Source organism: Solanum pennellii, chromosome 1 (assembly GCF_001406875.1).
Source record: "Solanum pennellii chromosome 1, SPENNV200".
NCBI classification, from domain to species: Eukaryota; Viridiplantae; Streptophyta; class Magnoliopsida; order Solanales; family Solanaceae; genus Solanum; species Solanum pennellii.
In genome coordinates, this window is record NC_028637.1 from 86,733,057 (window position 1) to 86,756,543 (window position 23,487).

At 32.5% G+C, this 23,487-nt stretch overlaps 1 pseudogene; it reads left to right on the forward strand.

Annotated features, from left to right (window-relative positions):
* The first annotated feature begins 8,246 nt into the window (after positions 1–8,246).
* LOC107024468 lies at positions 8,247–9,932 on the forward strand (annotated as a pseudogene).
* The last annotated feature ends 13,555 nt before the right edge of the window (positions 9,933–23,487 follow it).

Here is a 23,487-nt window from a genome sequence, read left to right on the forward strand (position 1 = left end):
AGCTCGTACTCATCAAATAAAATTCCAATTATACTCTCACACCACCTACTCACCAAATTGAATGCTTAAAAATATCAAAAGAACCAAAATTTAAAATTTATCCTTTTAAGACGCCTAATTATCAAATTAAATCATTTAAAATATTGTAAAGAATGATAGAAACTACTAATAATCCTCTTGTATCCTACTCATCAAGACATAATGTATTACCACAATCATGAGAAATTTTCTTATATATACAATTTTCTTCACTTGAGAATTTTCCTTTTTCATTTGCGTTCTCAAACAAGCAAGTTATCAACTACAATGTAAGTTTCTTCATCAACTCTCTATTTATTTATTTTTTTGTAAAGAAATGAAGTCATACTTGTTTGATTACATCAGAGATGATATTTTATGTTTTATGTTTGTTTTGTGGGGGTCCTTATCTAATGAATTGGGTTTTATAGCTTCAACACAAATATGAAATTCTTTATCTAATGTATGTGCATTTATGGTTCCATGAGTGAACCTGATTTACCTTGTATGATAGGATGTATATATGTTGGATCCTTGACTGGTTCGAGTTACCTGAAAGGTGATTTTATCTTAGGTATGGCTTGCATGTGACCATGTGGAACATGTTGCTGGTTACTATTAAGTTGGAGTCTGGACTATGTCATCGCGGAAGTGCTGGGACCGTTTATGGTTGTCAGTGTTTTTAGAACTTACATGATAATGAGGATGTGAGTCAAGATGGATGTGTTGGTCTAAGGCGTTGAGTACTATTCCGAAAGGGCCAAAGTTGACATGAGAACTTGAGAGAGAGTAGTAGGTTGGTTGATAGGGCTAGTGGTGATCTTGTATTCGTGAATCTCTATCTTGTAGAAGGGTTAGGCTAGGACTTGATATTATGGTGGTATAAAAGGGAGGCATGGGATCGAGGTGCATTAGTTTATAGGCAATATACCTGGGAGGGTAAAAAAATGTGGATAGAGACTTGGGACGGGGTAAATTTCATATTGCATGCTTCTACTAAATGTCTACTTTGTATTATGTGGTAGGTTCGATCGATCGATGAAGTCTATGGGATACAGTATGTGTGTTTTGTATGATATTGTTCTTGCTATGACACAGTATAGTTTGGTTGGAGGGTCAGTGATGTTTCATAGGTGAAAACGATGATGATCTCCAACAACTTTCAATATTTTTCCTCTCTTATGGTGGGAGTTGTGTACTATTTTCTTGTATAAATTATACTCTTTTAGTAGCTCTTATACCTAATTAGACTAGTTCCTTAGGGAGCGTTTTGGTCTAATGTGAAAGGTTTTATTAAAGTTTAAAGTGTTAGAGAGCTTTTATAGTAATTTATTTTCTTTTCGCATGACCTAATTTATTTTGGGGTGAAAGGATCTTCCTATCTAGGTGTTAGAGTAGGTGTTTGCATGACCTGGTGAATTAGGTCGTGACAAATTAATCATATTATATTATAAGGGGGAAGATTCAAAGCTCAAAGTTGAATGACCATTTTACCCCTGTATTAAAATAATTAAAACAAATATTGTAAAATGTAATTCAATATTTAATAAATAACTCATTTAGATAGGTGCATGAATCAAATTCACATTCATAATTAATTTCTCTTTTGTTGTAAAAACAAAGAGTATTTGAAGAGTTTTTCCATTAAATAAATTTGACATGGACTAAAATCATTGAACTAATTTAATGCAAATTCATTTTATCTACTTAAAGGTCACCTAGCCACTGCTATAAAATGTCTAGAATGATCTTCATAAAAATGATAAGAGGAGGAAAAAATTAATTTTGCACATCATTTTGTATGTGCATAATTTCCTTTTGTTATTATCCACTCCTCCATGTCCAGTCTACGTATTTTTATGTCCTTTTTTAATATTTTGATATACTTTCTTATTATTTTATTTTTCTATTGAAATTTCTTGTGTCCTACATGAATAATTTAGTGATATACAATTCATGTTCTACTATATTTCTTAATCACTAATGAAATTCATAATGAAAGATTAATCAGTTAATTTGATATGCGACTCTGGATATAGTGTTTTATGTTTGTATGAATATATTTTTGAGATTATTATTTATAGTAGAGAGAGAAATAGTAAAATGAGAAAAATCACATATGATTTTCTTAAAACAAAAATAAAAAATTCACACCCTAAAATAAAATGGGCCACCGAATTGGCAATAAAGGATGGATCATAGTAGTGACCGTGAGCCTGGATTTTTATTTAACTTTTTGTTTATATTGTATAATCTATTGAGCTTATTAGTATAGTATTTATTTGTGAAAATATTCATTCCTCAAATTGGTCATATATCTAGAATAAGTTATTTTGAAAAGTTTGTGTTGCTCAATCTATATTAATTATTCAAAGAGAAATTTTATGAAAAAAAAGAGCATTGTTCTTACTCCTCATAAATCATATTGTACAGTACTTCTCTAAGGTTAAAAAGATGTATATGCGATATAATAATAAAAATAATTGACATAACAATCATGGTGATGGTTGTAAGTGTGTTTCGTAATATATCAAGTGTTTATATCATTTGTTGACACCCAATTTTTGACCCACGTTGGTATAAATTAATTATCGAGCTCCGTGAGTTTTTCAAATCATTTTAAGTCAATTAGTTTTATAAATCTTGCGAAAATTAAAATATGTATACATATATATATATATATATACATATATATGTATATGTATACGTATATATGTATATCTTAAGTTTAGAAAGTGTTCTATTAAACTAGTTTACTTTAAATCACGACTATATTTTGAATCATTATTTTATAATTTAAATAGTTGTGTTACCAAATAAATGGGCTAGTTAAGAAATTTATACTCAAATTCGTTTCTAAATCAATTGGCTATTATTTAAATTGAACTCTTTTTCCATTTAATTTAGAAGAGCCAAATTTGGGCCCCTCACCTTATTCCAATCCCAGGCCCACTTTCGTTTACTCACTCCCAGCCCAAAACCCCTCTTCCACTTTAAATCTTCAACCCAACTTTCAATCCCAGCCCAAACCCACTAAGCTTAATTCCCTTCAACCCAAATTAATCCCAAACATTTACCAGGCCCACTTCACCACCAGTACCGGCGGCCCATTTCCTTTTGTTTATTCGTAGGCCCACTCCACCCCATCCTCTCTTCCCAATCTCTAAATCGGCCCAACCCAATTATCCCCCTTGTACCCGACCCAATCCCTGTCTTCTTCCCCCCTTCACATCACGCCATTACCAGAATGAAAAAGAACAGAACTCCCCCAGAAAACGCAGAAAACAGACCCAAAAATGGAAACTTCCTCAGACGCGTCTCTCCCTCTCGCGTCTCCCTCACGCTCTCTCCATCTCTCCCAAACTCCCTCCCTCGTGCGAACCCAACGCGAGCCATCGCGTACGCTTCTCCCTCTCTCGCGCAGAAACACCCAGACGCAAACCCAGGAGAAACAGAACATCCCAAACGCGAATCAACTCACGCGCAAGGAGTTCTCACAGCCGGTTTGTCTTCTCCTTCGCGTGTCCTCGAGTCGCGCGTCTCCTTCCCTCTCTCTTCGCGCTCGTACGAGCGTACAGTGGACAATAGTCGCCCTCGCCTCAACAGCCTGGAGTCGTCCTTGTTCGTCCTTGGTAGCACGAGATTGAGCCACGTCGTGTACCAAGGACGGAAGGCTCATCTCGACCCTCCACCTCGCCTCAAAGCCGTTTGGAGGATTTGGAATCGAGGAATATTCTGAAATTTCGGATAAGATTTTGGTTGTTTTTGAATTTCGAATAGCAGATGGGCCTCAAATCGTCGATCCCGCCCAAATTTTGGAAACCCTAAATCGTTTTCCTATATAAACCCCCCACCCTAGACTGAAAAAGGGGTTAGTAATTTTTGGGTTGGACCTTTTTTCGGTTTAAGAAATTTTCAAGGGGTTAGTAATTTTTGGGTTGGACCTTTTTTCGGTTTAAGAAATTTTCAAAGGGTTAGAAATTTTTGGTTGGAACTTTGAGTATTGGATTTTTCTTTGAATCTTAGGTTTGTTCTGCTTCTAAGAACAAATACTTCGATCCTCCTTTCTGTTTGCTTGAGAGTGCGAGAAGAAAAGAGAGTTAGAGGTTTTGTTGGAATTTTGATTGGAATTTTGGAGGTCGAATTTCCGTTTGGATTTTTCTTGTTTCATACAGATATCACAGCAGGTCCTTTCCTCTCTGGAAATTTCAGCTGCTTCCAAGCTCGTTCATAACAACACGAGGGTCTTGTTTTCTTTTCCTTCTGGGTTCTGGTCGAGAAACTCCAAAATAGGAGAGGATTTGAACTTGCTCGATTCTCCGGCTTTCCATTGCCCTGTTTTGCTCGTGGGAGTCCTTTAAAATAGCGCTCCGGTGTTGAAGTCGCTTCCCCTGCTCACCCATCCCTGTCGCTGCTCCTCAAGAGGTAAACAACTCGTTTATGTAATTCTTTCGCCCCATCTTATCTCTTCGTTCTGTTTTCCGGTTTCAATAATATCCTTGTTTTGTTGTCGTCGTTTTGTACTTTGAATGCTGTTGCTGTCTATAAAGTTCGTTTCGTTTCGTTCGTTTTGGATTAAATGCGTAAAAATGATCGAATGAGAGTATGTATGGCTTGTTTGCTGGGAATATAGGTGTGTTATACTTGTTGGGTTTGGTCCGAGGTCGAGATATAGTCTGTCGTATTATAGTTCTGTCTTGTTACGTTTGCTCGTCATGTGTTGCTTTCTATTGTTACAAGTTTGCCGTGGTAGAAATTTTATCATATTGGCCTCGACTTGGTTTCGTTTTGGAGAGCCACCGTTTGAATGTTAGTTCGCGTACTTTGGCATTTCGTTTCGAGCTTAGCTTTCGGTCAAGTTTCTGATTATTCAAGTTGAAATGTTCCCATAACACAACATTGCTCTTGTATGTTTGTGGAATGCGAATGGAGTCCTTTCTCCTCCTCCAACAGCTTATGATGGTCGATTTAACTTCGAATTTGTTTCAAACTGGTTCGATATGAAAAAAAAAAAAAAAGAAAGCTTATTCTTGTTCTTTCTTTCTTCGTATTGTATAACATATTTCCCTCGTCTATGTCTTTTGGTGCGATGATTCTAGTTGTGACAGTCGATTTCTTCTAGTAGAAAGTCTAACCTGTTGTGTGTGATGCTGCTCGTTCAATGCGTTGATCCTTGTTTCGTGTGTCAAGTATGCCGTAATGCGTTGAAATATGTGCTGAAAGTCTCCATAACAGAATGCGTATCTTGAAGTTGTTTGGTATTTTAAAACCATTAATCTTCTCGTTTGTATCTCTGTTTTGGGTTTAGCTTTACATAATTGCCGTCAATATATTGCAAATAATGGCATGATCTGTTGAGTATATAATTTCACTTATATTAAGTCAAATGGGTGGTCACCTGTGTGTTATGCTCTCCCTTTACGCATGAGTATAATTTGAATATCTCATTTTTAGGATTATCTAAGTTTGTTTGTGGTTCTGCATCCGTCTTGGATAAGATATGCATATTTTATTAAGTTGAGCTTATTCTCTTGCATATGTGTCCATTGAATTGTATATTAATTTTCTTTTTATTTACCATGTGGCACGTAAAATCTGCTTGAGTTCACCATGAACTCTCCTCTTTGCATTTCGAGAGAGTCGTAAAGACTCACATGTTCCTGTCCTTGAAGTCAACACGTCAAAGCACTCATACGCCAATCCCAATTCCTTGAAGATTGAAGGAAATCCGAAACGGATTAGAAGACTTCCTTCCTTTTTGTATTTTTTTTTGTTGTTATTTTTGTAAAGGGCATAAGCCCTCTTGTCGTTTTTCTTTTCTTATTTTATTTTGTATATTTAGATTAGGACAGGTACAAAATGGGTCGAAACCCAAAAAGCAAGTGGGTCCAACGTTCGGTCAAGGCGAACAGAACCGAAGTTGGACCCAAATCTCTCTCTCTCTCTCTCTCTCTCTCTCTTTCTCTCTCTCTCCTTATTACTTGCTTACTTGTATTTGTTTAAAGTATCGTTAGTGTTAGGACTAGAAAACTCCAAACTCCCTTTGAAGCGCCTTTCTATTTTATCAAGTTAAAACTAAATCTTAAAAAAACAATAAGTATTTCAAAACTCGTCAATTTGTCTTAGATAAAAAATCAATAACTTCAAAATTGCAAAAGTTAAATAAAATAGTCAAATATAGTTAGTCGTCGGAAAACCGTGTTTTAGCGGAGTATCTTAGGTGCCTTAAACACCTTCCTAAGATACTAATAGGAATCTCGAACCCTTAAAATAGTTTTCAAAACGATTACTTTCTGTTTAGTTGTTTTGAAAAAATAAGTTTTCTTGATTTTTCTTAAAAAATTAAGTGGCGACTCCTAAAAGTCGAAAATAAAACTAACTCTTTTCGAAATCAATTTTTTCGATAAAACAGAAATGGCGACTCCGCTGGGGAGAATGGAGGATTCTAACCTTAGGATTAACGTGTTTGATTATTTGTAATTAATTGTTTAAGTGTTTAAATTATTTAGATTTTTAAACTGTTGCATGCATAGCATACATACTTCCGTCAAACGACTTGTTACATTTCCACTAAAGGACGATTATGCGGGTTCGCAGTCGTTCGTTAACCAAAATCTTCTCGGGGCACCCTGACGNATCATTTGCATAAGTACAAAATTGATAAGGTCTTTTTGAACTTATAAATTGTGTGTAACAAACGTCTATTTACTATGATGAGAAGCTATTTATTGTTGATGTAAAATTTTATTTATGGCTGAAAAATTATTAAACTTCAATCTCCAGATTATTGGCTTGACCCGTAAATAGTTAAGTAGTAATTGTCTAAATTAGAATGTCTACTTTTGCCTTAGAGATATTATTTTATTTAAGAGAATGTGATATTCTTTTGCCTAACTATTGGATGTTAATTATTACTCATACCCATAATTTTTTAAAATTGAAAGTTGAATATTATGTAAAAACACATTCAAAGTTAAAATTTCAATATGCTTTTTAAGAACCAATTTACAAAGGTTGATGTTAAAATAGGAAGAAAATTGCACAAATCAACCTGAAAAGAAAAGAGAATAAGAAACTGCAAAGGAAGGATAACAAAAAATGTTAGAGCATATGTTCTTCTGCATAGTATACTTTTATTATTTAGTGAATAAAATATAAATGGTAAAACTACTACCGTTAATTTCAGCATTTCCTATTTTATAACAACTTTTTAGTGTATAGAAATTAAATAATAAGGGACAAACGTGCAACGCACGTTTTCTAAAACTAGTATGATAAAAGATAACAATGAAATTCTGAGTTATATATAACAGAAGTTTAAAGCATGAATACAACATCATTTAGGAATTTGCAACTATATTATATCTTGTAAAAAATAGTAGTCATGTGAATGATACTACGCTGTTCACAATTTATAAGACAAGAAGAAAGAGCACTGTTGTGTGAAATTTACAACAGATTGATCTTCTAATTACACTGCAGTTGCTCTGTTTCTATGGTAGTAAATCGAAAAGGAGTTGTATTTGATGAGGAGCAACTTATACACCCTCGACGGCCTGAATTCTCTTGGTTAAACCACTGGGGCACTACTTTTTTGTTCTTTATCCAATCCTGTGTTGAGTAGGGCTCTGTTGTTTTGTCTTCTTTTCTGTGTCGCTATGAAGTTTTGACGTGAGCTAAGTGAATAGATTGATTGGTATGCTACGGTTCACTCGAGAGAAGAACGTTTGAAAATTACTATACTTGATCGAGAGATATTTGTGGTAAGAAAATATTTATGATCAATACAATTTAGTTAAAATACTAAAGCAGTTAAAAGGGATAAGGGTAGATTAGTGTTATCATAAAGTTAGTTATAACCAATTGTCAGTTAGTTTTTTAGAAGAATTTAGTTACTAATACAAGATGAAGAGCTATATATATCACCTCTTTTCTTTGTACTGAGTACTCTTTGAATATCAAGAACATTCTTCACTCTTAGATATTTTTCTTTTTCTAAATTTGAGTTCCTGATTCACAGTTTGTTCTGGTGGTTGCTGGAGATCGATACTCGGTACGGTGAATTTCGATTTATAAGATTGCCTAGTATATCATTGCTTGATTGAGGCTAGAATCTGCATTTCACAATTGTTGTGTGTGGTGATTTCGATGCACTTATTTCCGCAACAGGTTTTTTGGTTGGAAGAAACTCATTTTTTTCCTCTGAAGAGAGCTTGCAGAACACAGAAATGGAGACTGAGACTGCAAAAAGAAGTGATAATTTAAGTGATGAAGATGAACAAGAAGGTCCTTTTAAGCGATATAAGGGAGTTGGATATCCCTCTCCTACTAAGGAATCCGACATTCAGCGTTTGTCTCATCGAGGAACTCCAAAGGGGGAGGAGAAGAAATTGAAGGCCAGTTTGTAGGAAGCTGAGATTGCAAATGAAAGAGTGGATGTACCTTTAAAAGAAAGTGTTAATCTTCCTTCAGATGTAGGGACTTCTACTATAACTGACCCAAAAATAATTGAATGTGCATTTTCGGATTTTAGTGATTTTGACAAGGACAAGGACGAGTCCTGCTTTAAGGATGGGCAAGTATGGGCTGTTTATGATAATCTGGACGCCATGCCTAGATTTTATGCGGTCATCAGGAAGATTTTATCTCCTGCATTTAAGTTGCGCATAACTTGGTTAGAGCCAGATCCGCTGAATGAAGATGAAACCAAATGGCTATCTGAGGGCCTTCCAGCTTCTTGTGGTAGGTTCAGAAAGGGAAACTTGGAAGACATTAAAGATCTTCCTATCTTCTCACATTTGGTATGTGCAATAAATAGACATAGCTGTGGTGCCATAAAGATATTTCCACTGCAAGGAGAAACTTGGGCCATCTTTAGAGATTGGGATTTAAATTGGTGTTCTCGTCTTGAGAGCAAGAAGAAGTTCTACTATGAGTTTGTAGAGGTCTTGTCAGACTTTGCTGATGCTATTGGTGTGCGTGTTGCATACTTGGTTAAAGCAAAAGGCTTCACTTGTCTTTTTCATCGAGCCGGAGACCCATTTCTAGTTCCTGAAAATGAGATGCTTAGATTCTCTCATAGAGTTCCTTCTTTTAAGATGACAGGGATGGAGAGGGATGATGTTCTTGAAGGAACTTTTGAACTAGACCCTGCCTCCTTACCTCCTGACGAAGTAGGCGTTTCTGATGAATCCATAGACCAAAAAGCGACAGCTATTTCATTGATTCTGTAAATTCTGCTGAAAACTTGGTCGCATCAGTACCTAATCAGGTTCCTGAACCTGAATTTTACATATTTGCTGCTGACAGATCACCGGAGAAGTTTCAAATTGGTCAATGTTGGGCGATATACAGCGATGAAGATGCATTGCCCCGGTACTATGGTCAGATAAAGAAGATAGATCTTCTCCCTGAGTTTGTGTTGCATGTGGCATGGTTGTATGGGTGTCCGCTCCCTAAAATTACAAAACAGTGGCATGATAAAACAATGCCAATTGGTTTTTGGCTGTTTAAGTTTGGAAACCGTAGGCTGAACAAATATACTGTAACAGACAACTTTTCACATGTAGTAGCAACAGAATCTGTAAAGAGCGGAGTATACAAGATCTTATCTAAAAGGTAATTTAGAAGATTTTGAATATGAGATTGTTGAAATAGTGAATGTTTCTGTTTCTGATAATTCTATAGACGTGAAGTTCTTGGTGTGGGTAAAAGGCTTCAAGTCTGTCTACAAGCCTCAAGTGGAAGAACAAGAAGAGACTGGCGGAGTAGTGAAAATATGTGTATCCGAGCATCTTAGGTTTTCTCATCAAATTCCTGCTTTTCGCCTGACAGAAGAGAGACGTGGCAGTTTGCGAGGTTTCTGGGAGCTTGATCCAGCTAGAATGCCTCTGCATTTACCGTCTACAGATTGAAGCATCAAACTTTTCATTTGTTAATCCTAGACCAAAATGTGAAGAGTTTTATAGATTTCAAAAACTCAATTATGTCTCAAAAGAAATTAGTTTGAAGCATTAAGGGGCATCGACCAAGGATTAACGGCTTAACTTTCCTTGTGCTTGATTCAAATTTCTTCATTTCATTGATGTTTCGTGTTTCATTTTGCATTGGTGCATAGCTATGCTTCTGTGGTGAACAGTTAGAAAGAAGTTGTTTTTGATGATGAGAAACTTATAGACGCATAGTAATCATATTATGGGACTGTCATCGTGTTTCTTCTTTATCACCATCCAAGTCCATATCGGATCTTTCTTCAAGAATTCCATTCTTTCCAACTCAAATTCCTTCATACAATTATGAATCACTTGTGAAAATCATAATTCTTGAGGATATATGTCCTTTAACTCGTCCACAACTATGGTTGAACAATCCTTGCAAGGGCTACAAAATTTCATTGAAAAAACAATTTGTGTTACGTACACTTTCCACCACCACATCAGGTATCATTTCATCCGCACGAATTTCTCCTCTATAATACTTCTCTTTGGGGATGTCCATTGAACAATTGTATTTGAAGTATGTAAATTAAATAGATACATGTACTATTTCATCTTTCAAATTAATTTTACGTTCTTAATTAATATTTGTCTTTAATTTTGTTGTAAGTCTTGACCTTTCAACTCTGTAAGTGAATTTTCATATTCCAAAGCTATACTTTTTTCTATAAATTCAAATCTTTCAAAGATTTATATATGATACAATTTTTTGTTTGTGGAAGACTATAGAAGGTTTAATAAAAACAGAGAATTTGTGTCAAAATTACAAGGCATAATATGATTATATGTATGAATAACACTTTCATTACTAGAATATTAGAGAGTGATGTATTTGTTTTTCACTTATTATTTGTCGAGATTAATGTTGGGTTTTAAAGGTGTGAACAGGAAATGAAGGGTTGAGACTCTCCCGAAGGGTTATAACTTTGTCGAAAGGTTGTGACCTTTAATCAAAGATTGTGTCTTTTCTAAAGGGTTGTGACCGTTTGAAAGGTTGTGTTTTTTGTAAAGAGTTGCGACCTTTACCTTTTTTGTTGGATATAAATAGAGAGGCTTTCTCCTTCTTTTTTTTTTTTTGCACTGAATTCTTTCCTTCTCTTGCATACAACTTTTACAAAATAAAATCGATCGATCTTGTCTGTGTGTGTGATTCTTTGCTGTTATTTTGAGTTCGTTGAAATTATTGAAGTTTGAGGTACCGCTATTTTTTAATGGTTAATACTTTTTATCGTGAGAAAAATTAATCTGAAACCTCGAGTACTTGAGGGGATTAAATTTCTTAAGGACACACAGTGGGTTCTGTGGACTCGGATAGTTCTCTTTTTTTTCTTTTCATCTTTTATTATTTCAGGTTTGCTAATCTAAATATTGGAGACAACAAGCTTAATAAATTTAAATTGTTGGTATTTTTTGTGGTAAGAAATTACTTTAATTTCTTTGTTCCTTTTGTTGGAAGAAAAAAAGAAAAAAAATTATTTTATCATATGATAAAAGAGATTTGGAATGAATTAGTACTAGTTTAATACATTTGAGTATATTTTCTATATTAAATTTTTCTTGGATGGGTAAGATCATTTTTATTTTCTTCCTAAGTGCATTCAAGCATTGCTCCCCTTCAGTTTTTTTTCAATGAGAAAGTTATTTTGTGCATATATTCTTGGTTTTATAATACTATGAGTAGAAATAAATGAACAAATTTTGTCTTCTAACAATATTTGAACTTGAGTTTAATTTCTTGTTGAAATTAAATGTCTTTTTGAAGAAAATAGGAATATGATGGAAACTGAGAAAAGGAAAAAGATGGCAAGAAAAGTGATTTACATAGAAACATTGCTGACAGATAGAATATGATTAAATGAGAGTAAAAATCAGGTTCTATCTTTGTATCACTTGATTATTATTTTCTTTTTCTATCCTTTATACATTACGAGACTTATTTCATGAATGTTAGGATAGATGGTCATTATGTGATGATTTCGAAATATGTTTTTATTATTATTAATATGCATTATGTTTAGAGGAGAGAAAAAGAACTTTTCTAGTTTTCTACTCCTTGTGAAATTTGATTGTGTTTGACTTTTGGAGACTAAAATCTTCTGATTCTTTTTACTCCTTTGATTTGAAGAATATAAGAACTTCAAGAAAAAATCAGATTGTGCGTTGGTTTGAAGAATATAGAAATTTCACCAATTTGTTAAATATTTTGTTTGAATAAATATTGTGACTTGAAGAGCACAAAATCTTCGTCGGGAATATTAAGGCTAAATGATTTTAAAAAGATAAAATATTCATCATTAGCTAAAATAGTGTTGTATTTGAGTTTCTGAAGATTAAAAGATTTTTTTGTTTATTACTCTGTCTGAATGTGAAACTGATTTGAAGAATATAAAACTCCATCAGAATTCATGGTTCATTCGGTTAACGATTAGAAGAATATAAAAACTTCATCGTTAAACTAAAAAAAATTGTATAATGATTGAATCTTTATTGTTAGTGTTCTAAATGCTAAGTGGTCTGTCTACTTGTGACACAAAGGGGAAGAAAAAAACTAGAACATAAAATTAGTGATTTTTGTACCTGCAAGGGGTGTTTCTATGAATTAAATTTCCAAAAGAAGGTTTCGTTTTGCTATCTAATTTAATTTGAAAGTACAAGGTATGAAATTTAATGACATTCTTGTATTATGTTAGACCCACATAATTCTTGGTGTATAATTGATATTTTGATCGTTGAGTCTCTCTTTACTTGTATATGGTATGACTAGTATAAAGCCACTAAATTATATTACTCGTTCAAAAAAATTGTATTCTTTGATGAAAAAGTGTCAACTAAAATATTGTGATTTTTCATGAAAATATATGTCTAGTTGTATAGACATGAACATTGGTGAAAAGTGATTTGTTATGTTTGTGACTATGGTCATGGTAATTCTATAACAAATTGATTATTATGGAAAGGTCCTTTCTAAAAAGGACATCTGGCAAGGTGGTGACTCTAAAACAATATTTGTATTTGACAAAGTTATAAAAAGTAAAGAACAAAATATTTGTTGGATAAAGTTTTCTCACAGAAGGTCTTTTCAAACTCATTATTTCTGTTTGTATCTTACTTATTTGAATCAAATTATTTGTGACATGAATGCGGATATGTCAATTAAAAAAATCTTGCAAAAACTAATCAACTTAGAAATTTTTCAATAAATCAAAATGTCAAGTATGTGTTGAATCTATATCAAGCATACTTATAAATTTGTTGAAAGGAACTCTAATCCTTTAGAATTGATTTACACTAACATTTCTGATGTGAAGTCAACACTATTTCTTGGTGGAAGAAAGTGTTTCATAAATTTTATTGACAATTGCACTATATAGTGTTATAGGCAATATAAAATTAAAGTTGAAAATCAGTTGGATAAAAAGATTGTCATGATTAAAAGTGGTAGATATCAGAGAGTATGAATCTTCTTTTGCAGAAATATATTTGGAAAATGGAATCATCCATCAAATTACTGTACATATTCACCTTAATCTAATGAAACCGTTGACAGAAAAAATTGAACTTTGAAGAAAATGTTGAATGTCATACTTATAAGTTCAGGTTTATCACAAAATTTGTGGAGGTGCTATCATTATAGCAAAAGAGAACAATAAAAAGTAAGTTTGTTCAAAAAGAGAGGAACAAATGTTTTATTTTTTTGTAAAGGGAGCAACAAATAAAAAAAACTTTTGTTTTTTTAAGAAAGGGAGCAACGAAAAATTTTGTTTGTTCAGGCTTTGTTGTGTACTGATAGAGAACTGCTTATCGCCCCTTAAAAGAATATACAAGCAATAACTCTTAAAAGATAGTGATCTAACAATTTTCAATACATTTTATCTCATAAGAGAAATAGAAATGAGGAAATTATTTTCAAACGGGTCAAAATAAGACCTAAGATTGTGAATTGTATGTTCATTGGATATGCTACAAATATTAAAACATGTCAATTTATAATTCATATGTCCGAACCGTCGGATAGTTAAGTGAAGGCTCTAAACAATCTTGGAACAAACCAAAAGAGAATGTACTTAATAAAGAGATTCAGAGATGTAACAATGTCAATGGACAAATTACCTCATTCGAGTTTGATTTTGTAAAATTTCTTCTTGAAAATGAGACTCATAAATTCGAAGAAGTTATGCCTTATGTAAACTCATTCTTTTTGGAAAGAGGCTATCAATAGTGAGATAGATTCAATCTTGAGCAACCTTACTTGAGAGTTGGTTAATCTTCCTCTAAGAAATAAATTGTTGGGTTCGAAGTGAATCTACAAAAGGAAAAGAAAGTTGATGAAATCATTGACAAATACAAATCAAAACTTGTTGTCATAGGCTTTAGAAAATAAGAAAACCTTGATTATTTTGATACATAATAGTCACTATCTATGATTACATTAATTCAGATGTTAATTGCGCTACTTGCGGTATATAACCTGTAAATTTTTCAAATAGATGTGAATTTTTTTTTTGTAAAATGGATAATTGGAGGAAAAAATTTACATGAAACAAACACATGGCTTTGTGGTTCCTGGTAAAGAAAAGAAAGTATGTAAACTTGTTAAGTCACTTTATGTATTAAAAACAGGGGCTCAAATAATACATGCGAAGTTTGACCAAATTATGATGGCAAATGAATTCAAGATTAATGAATAGTGATAAATGTTTTTACATTAAAGACACTCCAAATCACAAGGTCATTGTTTGTTTTTATGTCGATGACATATTTATTATCAAAAGGGACACTTCTTACATAAATTCTACTAAGCATATTCTACAAAGTAACTTAAATGAAAGACATTAAAGTTACTGATGTGATTGAAAAGGTACTTGACAAGTTCAAGTATTTGAATTTTAATATTGTCAAGACGCATCTTTCTTTTCAACAAGAGGAATCACAGCTGATTAGAGTGCTACCAAGTTTCGTTTTTGGTTGCAACCCGAATTCCCTCAAAGGCGGATACGGTTGAATTAGCTTTGGACTACGAGAGAGCTAGACAGCGGGGATGAAGGGTTTGCGAGGAAGAATTTACTTCAAAAGAATGAAGGCAAAAGTGACTTACAATTGGATTATGCTAGAGTATTGAGGAGTATGATATATATCATGAAATGTACGCGATCAGATATGACATATATTATTAGTAAATTGTGTCGGTTCACAAGTAATCTTAATCAAACTCATTCAATAAAAATGAAAATAGTTTTGGAGTATTTAAAACATACTTAGAAACTATGATTTTGCATTATAATTAATATTCAACATATTGGAAGAATATTATGATGCAAATTGAATCACCGAGTCAAATGAAGTAAAATCCATAAGTGGATATATATTTACTCTGTGTGGAGGAGTAATCTCTTGGAATCTTTCAAACAGAAATGTATCGCTCTCTCTATATGAAATATAAGGCCGGTGAAAAAGTTGAGTGACCCGAAATTTCTTGACAGATTTTTGGCCCAAACCTTTAGCTCTTGTATGCATATAATGTGAGAGTTAATTTGCAATAGGTAGGGAATAAAGCATGATGTATAGCGAAAAGTCTTGTCATATATGACGTAGACATAATATCGTTAGAGAACTAGTGAATCATCATAATTAACTATGCAAAGTCAAAGAATAATGTTCGGATCCACTTACAAAAGGCCTCACTAAAGAGGAGTTGATAGATTATCAAAGAGAATGAGACTATGGCTAAGGAGAAGTCATTGTGGCGGTGGTAACTCTACCTATAAAACTGGAGATTACAGGATCTAGGTTCAAGGAGATCAAACAAAGTCGTTCATAACGGTTCAACATTGTCAAAATTATTTTTTGTGGTCCATTCTCATGATAAGACAATGTCCAGTAACAAGGATAAAGACATTAGGACTTTTTAATAGTTTCTAAGTTTGATACACGGTATATCAAATAGTGTATCTACGAGATAACACATTAAGAAATCACATATGTAAGTGTGAAGTTTAAGTCGCTTCAAGGAGAATCGGTAAGACCAGTTATCTACGCACTTATAAACCAAGACATGTTCATGGCTCAAACAAACAAAACAATGAGAATAAAAACATTTCAAGGGTTGATTGTGTGACTTATGTTGTCTAGGTATACACCAACGCTTGCTGGTTCAAGGATATCAAATCTGCCGATTGATCGAGTATATTCAATATATGTTTACTATCAAAAGTTCAAAGGAAAACCCACTTATCCAAATGCAAACAATCCTTATTTAAAAATCGCACAGTTTTTCATGCATATGTTTTAACAATAGACATTCCCTATTCATGTGGGGGATTGTTGGGTTTTAAAGGTGTGAATAGGAAATAAGGGGTTGAGACTCTCTTGAAGGGTTGTGACTTTGCCGAAAGGTTGTGACCTTTATGAAAGGTTGTGTCTTTTCTAAAGGATTGTGACCATTTGAAAGGTTGTGTCTTTTCAAAGTGTTGTGACCTATCTAAAAAATTGCCTTATTTTCAAAAATTTACGACCTTTACCCTTTGTTGGCTATAAATAGAGAGATTTTCTCTCATATTTCTACACTGAATTCTTCCCTTCTCTTGCATATATTTCTTACAAAATAAAATCGATCGATCGTGTTTGTGTGTGTGATTCTTTGTTGTTATTTTGAATTCTTTGAAATTATTGAAGTTTGAGGTACCGCTACTTCTTTAATAGTTAATCTATTTTATCTTAGGAGGAACTAATCTGCAACCTCAGGTACTTGAGGGGATTAAATTTCTTAAGGACACGCGGTGAGTTCTGTGGACTCGGATAGTTCTTTGTTTTTCTTTTCATTTTTTATCATTTCGTATACTAATCTAAATACAAGAGGCAACAATTAGAACTATGATAAGACCCCTCCATTTATGTTGTTGAATGTACTTCTGTTAACTTATTTTTACGATTTTTAACTTATCAGCATAATAGTCTATAAGGCAGGTAAAAACACACAATTAACACCTACAAGATATTCTAGTTTAAAATTATTAATAGTACATTTTTGCACCTATAATTTTAAATATTTGTAAAGAATTTTTCTTATATGTGCTTGTGGAATAAAATCTATATATTTTTAGACAATTTTTATTAAAATTATCATGAAATCCAAATTTCAAAGTCAAAAAAAATGTCACACCAAATGCTTAAGAAGTTAGAAGATCTTTTAACCTCCGACCAAATATTTCTCCTATTATATTTTTAACAAAAAATGTAAAATATATTTTAACAAACTTTTTATTGTAAAAAAGTAATATTGTCATTTTGTCTCTCCAATAAATTAAAATCTAATTTATTTAATTAAATATTAATATTTTAATTATATAATGACAAAATTTATATACCAATTATTGTTGCACTTTAGTTCTTTAGTTATTTCCTTCTAATTAAGTTTCCCTAGTTATAAATTTGAATTGTATTCTACTTAATAAGAAGGAGAATTTAATCTTCTACTAATTAATTAAAAAGATTTATCTTCTTGAAATGTGTAACTTAATTTAATTATAAACTTTTACTCTATTCCATAAAGTTTGAAATTGATAAATTTAGTGGGTACAACAACTTTAATATCTGGAAGATCCATGTGATGGTGTTACTACAGAGGGAAGGTTTAATCCATGCTATTGACGGAGAGTACCTCGATGACACATCGGATTTCAACAAGGAGAAGATTAAACGAGATGCATTGAAGTGTCGTAATCCAAGTGTCTCTTGCACCTAACGTGCTTTGTGAAGTGAGTACAAGTACCGAGGAGACGACCAAACAGTTATGGAAAAGGCTTGAAGGGTTTTACGAAGACCAGTCAGTAACAACAAAGTTATTGTTACAACGACGTCTTCACATATTTAAGAAAGAGTCGAGTATTTTGTTGCAAGACCATGAGGCTTCACTAGCCAACACATGACGAGAAAATCAATGTGCAGATCAAAATCTCGTGTGAAGAAGAAGAATGTGGATGGTCGAAGTTGTCACAATAAGGGATACTTTCGAGATGGTCCTATGTCAAAGTCCAAAGAAAAAGCAAGTGCATCCATTATTGAGCAGTTCATGATTTTGATGATGAATATGTACTGACAACATCATGCAATAGGGGAGTCTATGACAACAAATGGGTGTCATACTCTGATTGTACTTTGCATATGACATTCTAAAGAGATTGCTTCAGTAGTTATAAGACAAGTGTAGGAACATAATAATGGGAAACAATGCAACTTGTAATGGTTTGCACTGGTTAGTTCGGATTCGCTGGCATGATGGGTTCGTGAAAACTGTTACAGTACAAGTCTATCATGTTCCTGATCTGAAGAAGAATTCGATCACCCTGGACACTAGACAAACAAGGGTACAAGTACATGAGCGAAGGAGGAACTATGAAATTGACTAAAGAATCTTTATTGTAGAAAATAAATGCATTCAATTTCATACAAATTGCAAATGTTTTGAAATTTCTCCAATAAGGTTGTCATGTAAAAGATCTAAAACATGTATGAAAATTACGTTTCCAAACTTAATAAGAATTTAACCACTTAATTGATTTGTTGAAAGATCAATTGCATACATGTAGCATACAATATTATTTTCCTAATTAATACTTACTTACAAGTCAACTTAAAAATTTTAGTATCAATATCAAGAGAAGGATAATCAAGATAATTTATCAAAGGTGAAAAATCCAATGATATAAGTTGCATACGATTTTTGAGACCAATGATTCTTAACTATTTTGACAGTAACAAAAAGCTAGGTATCTTTAAAGGAAGTGAGTACAATTCAATATGAAAAAAGAAAGTATAATTGGAATTCTAAAAATTCAATTTCTTCAACCCCAATAGTAGGAATTTGCTTCCTGAAATGTTGTCTTTCCAATTTTGTTGCTCCTCTTCTGGCTTTAGATGGAAAATGGTTATGATAGATTTCATGTATTGAAGTTTTGCATAAACTCGCGTTTGAACTTTATTATTATCATAAAATTTAGATAGATCTAACTCTGTATAGAAAATATTTCTAATATCAATTCAAAACTTAAGAAAATAAAGAAATATACATGTCATCATATGCATATAAAATAAAAGGTTTAAACAAAGCAATATATTAATCAGAATAAGAAAGAGTAATAACATGTAATTAAAAAATTACATAAGAATCATAAGATGATGAATTGTAGTTGACTAACATTTTATGTCCAAGTTGTACAGGAAACATTGTGTACATCAAAATTTGTGAATGAATGCGCATAGAGAAAAAAGATAAGTTTATCTGATTTTAAAGATGAATATGATTGTGTTAACGAAATAAAACTAAAATATTGTTAATAAATTTGTCTCCTATTTTTTGCTAATAGAGGAAGAATGAAAAGTGAAGAACATAAGGAGTTATTATAAAAATGTATTAGAAAACATAAAAGAAAGATATTTATTTTCATAAGCAATAAAGGAAGAAATCAATTCGAATGAATATAAAAGAAATGATAGCATGAACCAATTGATTTGCCTTTCATCTGGCTATACAACTCCCATTTTTCTATTGATTTGTATTAAACTTTTTATTTATTCGTGTTTAGAAAATATATCTTTATATTTTTATACTTAAATATTCTTGATATAAATTTTGCTTGAAAAATAAAAAAAATTAATATTACATTGGCTTTAACGCTAAAAGGACTAACAATTAAACCTCATTAAAGTGAAAAATGATAAGTTATAACATCTAAAAATCATGTTTTCGCTATAGTTTAGTTGTCATTATTCATTTGAATTTAAAAGTTAATACGATATCTTTTTATTTTAAAGTTGTCAACCACAAATTATTTATCAAAAGTCCAAGTATGCAAAAATTGAATTAATCAATAAATCGAATAAAAAATATATTGTTGATTTATTGCCATTGGATTATTCGGTTAACGAACTTTTAATGGTTTGATTAAAAATAGTATTATCGAGTTATTGATTCCGTTTTGATTTTTTAATATTGGATTATTTAGTAAGTCGATAACCTATTAAGGATATAGTCATTTATTATTTTACACCTCCATAAAAATTAAATACTAATCTCAGTACTTTACTGGTTAGTATTTTTGTCCTTTGACCTTTAATTTACACTTCACAATAACTGAGTTTACAACTTCACATAATATAAAACATCAAAACCCAAAGTAAGAATCTTATTCCTCTTAATTTCTCTTTGTGTTGCAATTGTATAATTCTTTTCGTATCAGTTATTATTGTTTCTATTTTGTGAAGGTTTTGAAAAGTTATATTATTGTTTTGTCGCATCAAATTGTTGGAGAAGTCATATATTTATTTAATAAGCATTTTTTTAGTGGTTAAATCGAGAACAAAACCTTTAAGGTCCAAAATCAAATAACTGAAAATCAATAAAAAATATCTTACTTTGTCATATTTAAAAGCTGATAAACCAAATCGATCGATGCACACCTCTAATCAAAAAGGTTTTTCAAATGAATTAATCAACCACATTATTATTTTTCAAATGGATAAAGACATGTACATATCCTTTAATTTTATCATTTAGAACTGAAATGTCTCTGTTATAAACGTAGCTCATATATACACCTATATATGAGTCACATTTGTAACAGTAATATATAAGTTCTAAATAACATTTCAAATATATCAAACCATTTTTATTTATTTTTTTGAAAGTAGTTTTGTGGAAATCTGTTTTAAGAATGTGATTAATAAAACAAGTACTTAGGAAATAACACTTCACACATTACCTGTGGGCATAATTTGGAATTGTCCTAACCTTATTTACCCTCAAAATTGACAAAAATAACAAAAGAACCATAGGCCACAGCCGTAATTAAACCCAACTCTAAGAACATTTTGGCACTTTTTGGTATATTAATGTATAATCTCAGAATCTTCCTGTTTATACAAATTTCATCAACTCTCCCTTTGCCTCCAATCCTTTTTCCTCAAACAACACAACTTTTCAACTTCACGTTCAAACCAATGTAAGTTTCTTCATCAACTCTATGTTTTTTTTGTAAAGAAATAAAGACAAGTTCTTGTTTGTTTCCATCAAAGAGTGATCTTTTATGTGTTTTTTGGTTGTGGGGTTGTTTTATTTGATGGTTTGGGGTTTGATTCCTGTATAAAGTTTTGATCTTTATGGTGAATTATAGATTTATGTGCAAGTTTAAACAAGTTCTGTGTAGATGAGAAGGGTTTTTTTTTTTTTTTGCCTCTCTGTTTCTTGAATTTGACGAAGTGCATTGTCTGAGAGTCTTGTGTTTTGGCGTTTGCATGTTACTGGGAATCGCATAAAGGGGTGTCTGTTTCTGTTGCTTTTAGTTTCTGCCTATGCCATTTTTGTTTGTTTGCTGTAAAATTGTGGTATGGCGGCAATTTACATTCTTCTGTCTGTTGATCAATTTCTGTGAAAGTTGTGATCTTGTTAATTCATGAATGGTGAGACTCTTTTGAACATTAGTGTTGGGTTTTTGGGTGTGACAGACATGCAAGTAAGCTTTTTTTGTTGTTGAAAACCACTGATTGAAACTCGAGGGTCAATGAGCTTGCCCCTCGCTATACAGTTAAATACCAGGCTTTTGTCTGCGGCAGGATTGTATTCCGCTACTTTTGCCTAACTTAGACATCATAAGCTATCCTCTTACCATTAAACTTAAAGTGTTGGGGGCCAACATACGCACAAGTAAATTGTCCATGTTTTAATTTTAGTTGGTTGATTTAGTTTATTGGCACTCCATTATAGGAGTCCTTTCAGTTTGGTTGGATATTTGTATGTTATAAATGCGACATTTAGAGAACCTCTAGTTTAAAACTTCTATGATTGAGGTTGGGGGTAGATAATGCACCGGGAAGAAAATTAAATGAAAGATTACACACTTGAGAACCTTGGATGTATACCTGCCATACATCCCGTGCTGAACTATCTTTGCTGTTGAACTTTAGTCATGGGATCGAGAAACCATAATTTGTCTCAAAAGTCAATCTATTGCGTAATAAGCTGCAATGGGATCTAGTAGAACACAATGGATGTAGAGGATTCATATAATCGAGCCCAACTAGTTTATAATTGACACATGCTCGTTATTGGTGTAACTTCCTTCTAAGTTGAGTTTGAATTCCAAGATGAGCCATTTAACATTAGAGGAGGTATGAAGAGTACGCGTTGCTTCTACTTATTTTTGTAAGACTAGTAAAGAGAAAATGTTGTGTAAAGTGAAGTAAAGGTGGGACTGCAGGAACTCTTGGTCTAATATAATGGCAGTATGTGTAGAAGCCTGTTTGTTAGCACATAATATGGGTAAAAAACTAAGAACAAACATGGTATTCCTTTTGATGTCAAGAGTATAGAAGTAAAATGCTTTTCTAACTTCATGGCTAGACTTCAATCATAGACATCCCTCTGGGTTAGGTTTCAACTCGTCTTTCCTCTATGTAGGCGGTTAACTCATACTATATCCAAAAATTACAAGATAATTTATGGACGGGATTGACAAAGCTAGTTAATACTTGGTATACTACTTCCTGCATCTATTATTATAATAATGATGTCGCATATGTATGTGTACAACACATATTTACATGTGTGTATTATGTAGGTAGGTCAAATGAGCTTGATGCATACTCTTTTTTAGTAAAAAGCAATTTTGTGCTTGATATATTCACTTTTTCAGTAAAAAGTGTGTTAACTGTCTAAATTGAGTATCTAAGATCGAAAAGTTTTCTATCACAAATTTGAGATGTAGAGAATTTATTTCGATGCTGCATTATTGAAATTAACAGCTCCTTGAGTTAAATCGTAGGTTTTGTTGCGTATCGAGGAAAGTTGGAAAGAGGATGAGTATCTATTTTAGTGTGACAATATTTTGCTAATGAAAATTATTAACTTGGCAACTAGTGTGAAGAGATAATTGAATATAATGAAGCTTCCGGATTAGATGCGATGTAGTAATTGCAAGTATATTCTTGTCCTTTTTGTGTTATTATATGGTGTTCATTGTACTTCTATTATCATACAATTTTGTGGTAATTATTGTTCCCTTTTTTTCATATTGATTTATTATGCGTTATATAGCACGTTATGATCGCTTCTTCACTTCCGTTATTTCTTTTTCTGGACTGCTTTGTTTTGCTTTTCTTCAGCCAACAATTTATCGGAAACAACCCTTCTACCTCCCGAGGTAGGGTTAAGGTCTACTTACACTCTACCCTCCCCATACCTGGGATTACAGTGGATATGTTGTTGTTGATCACTTTGGGGTTGAATTGTGTTTTCATTAGATAAAATGATAACAATAATTTATTATGATATTAAACCTGACCCATTCTTGGCAACCCCTTCCAATGTTTCCTTTACACTGCCAAATGCTAATCCTTTACGATTTAAACTGCTTAGAATGTTCTCATTATTTTTTTTCTTAGAAAGGAAATGTGTAGCTGCATGAACGTCAATTCTCAACAA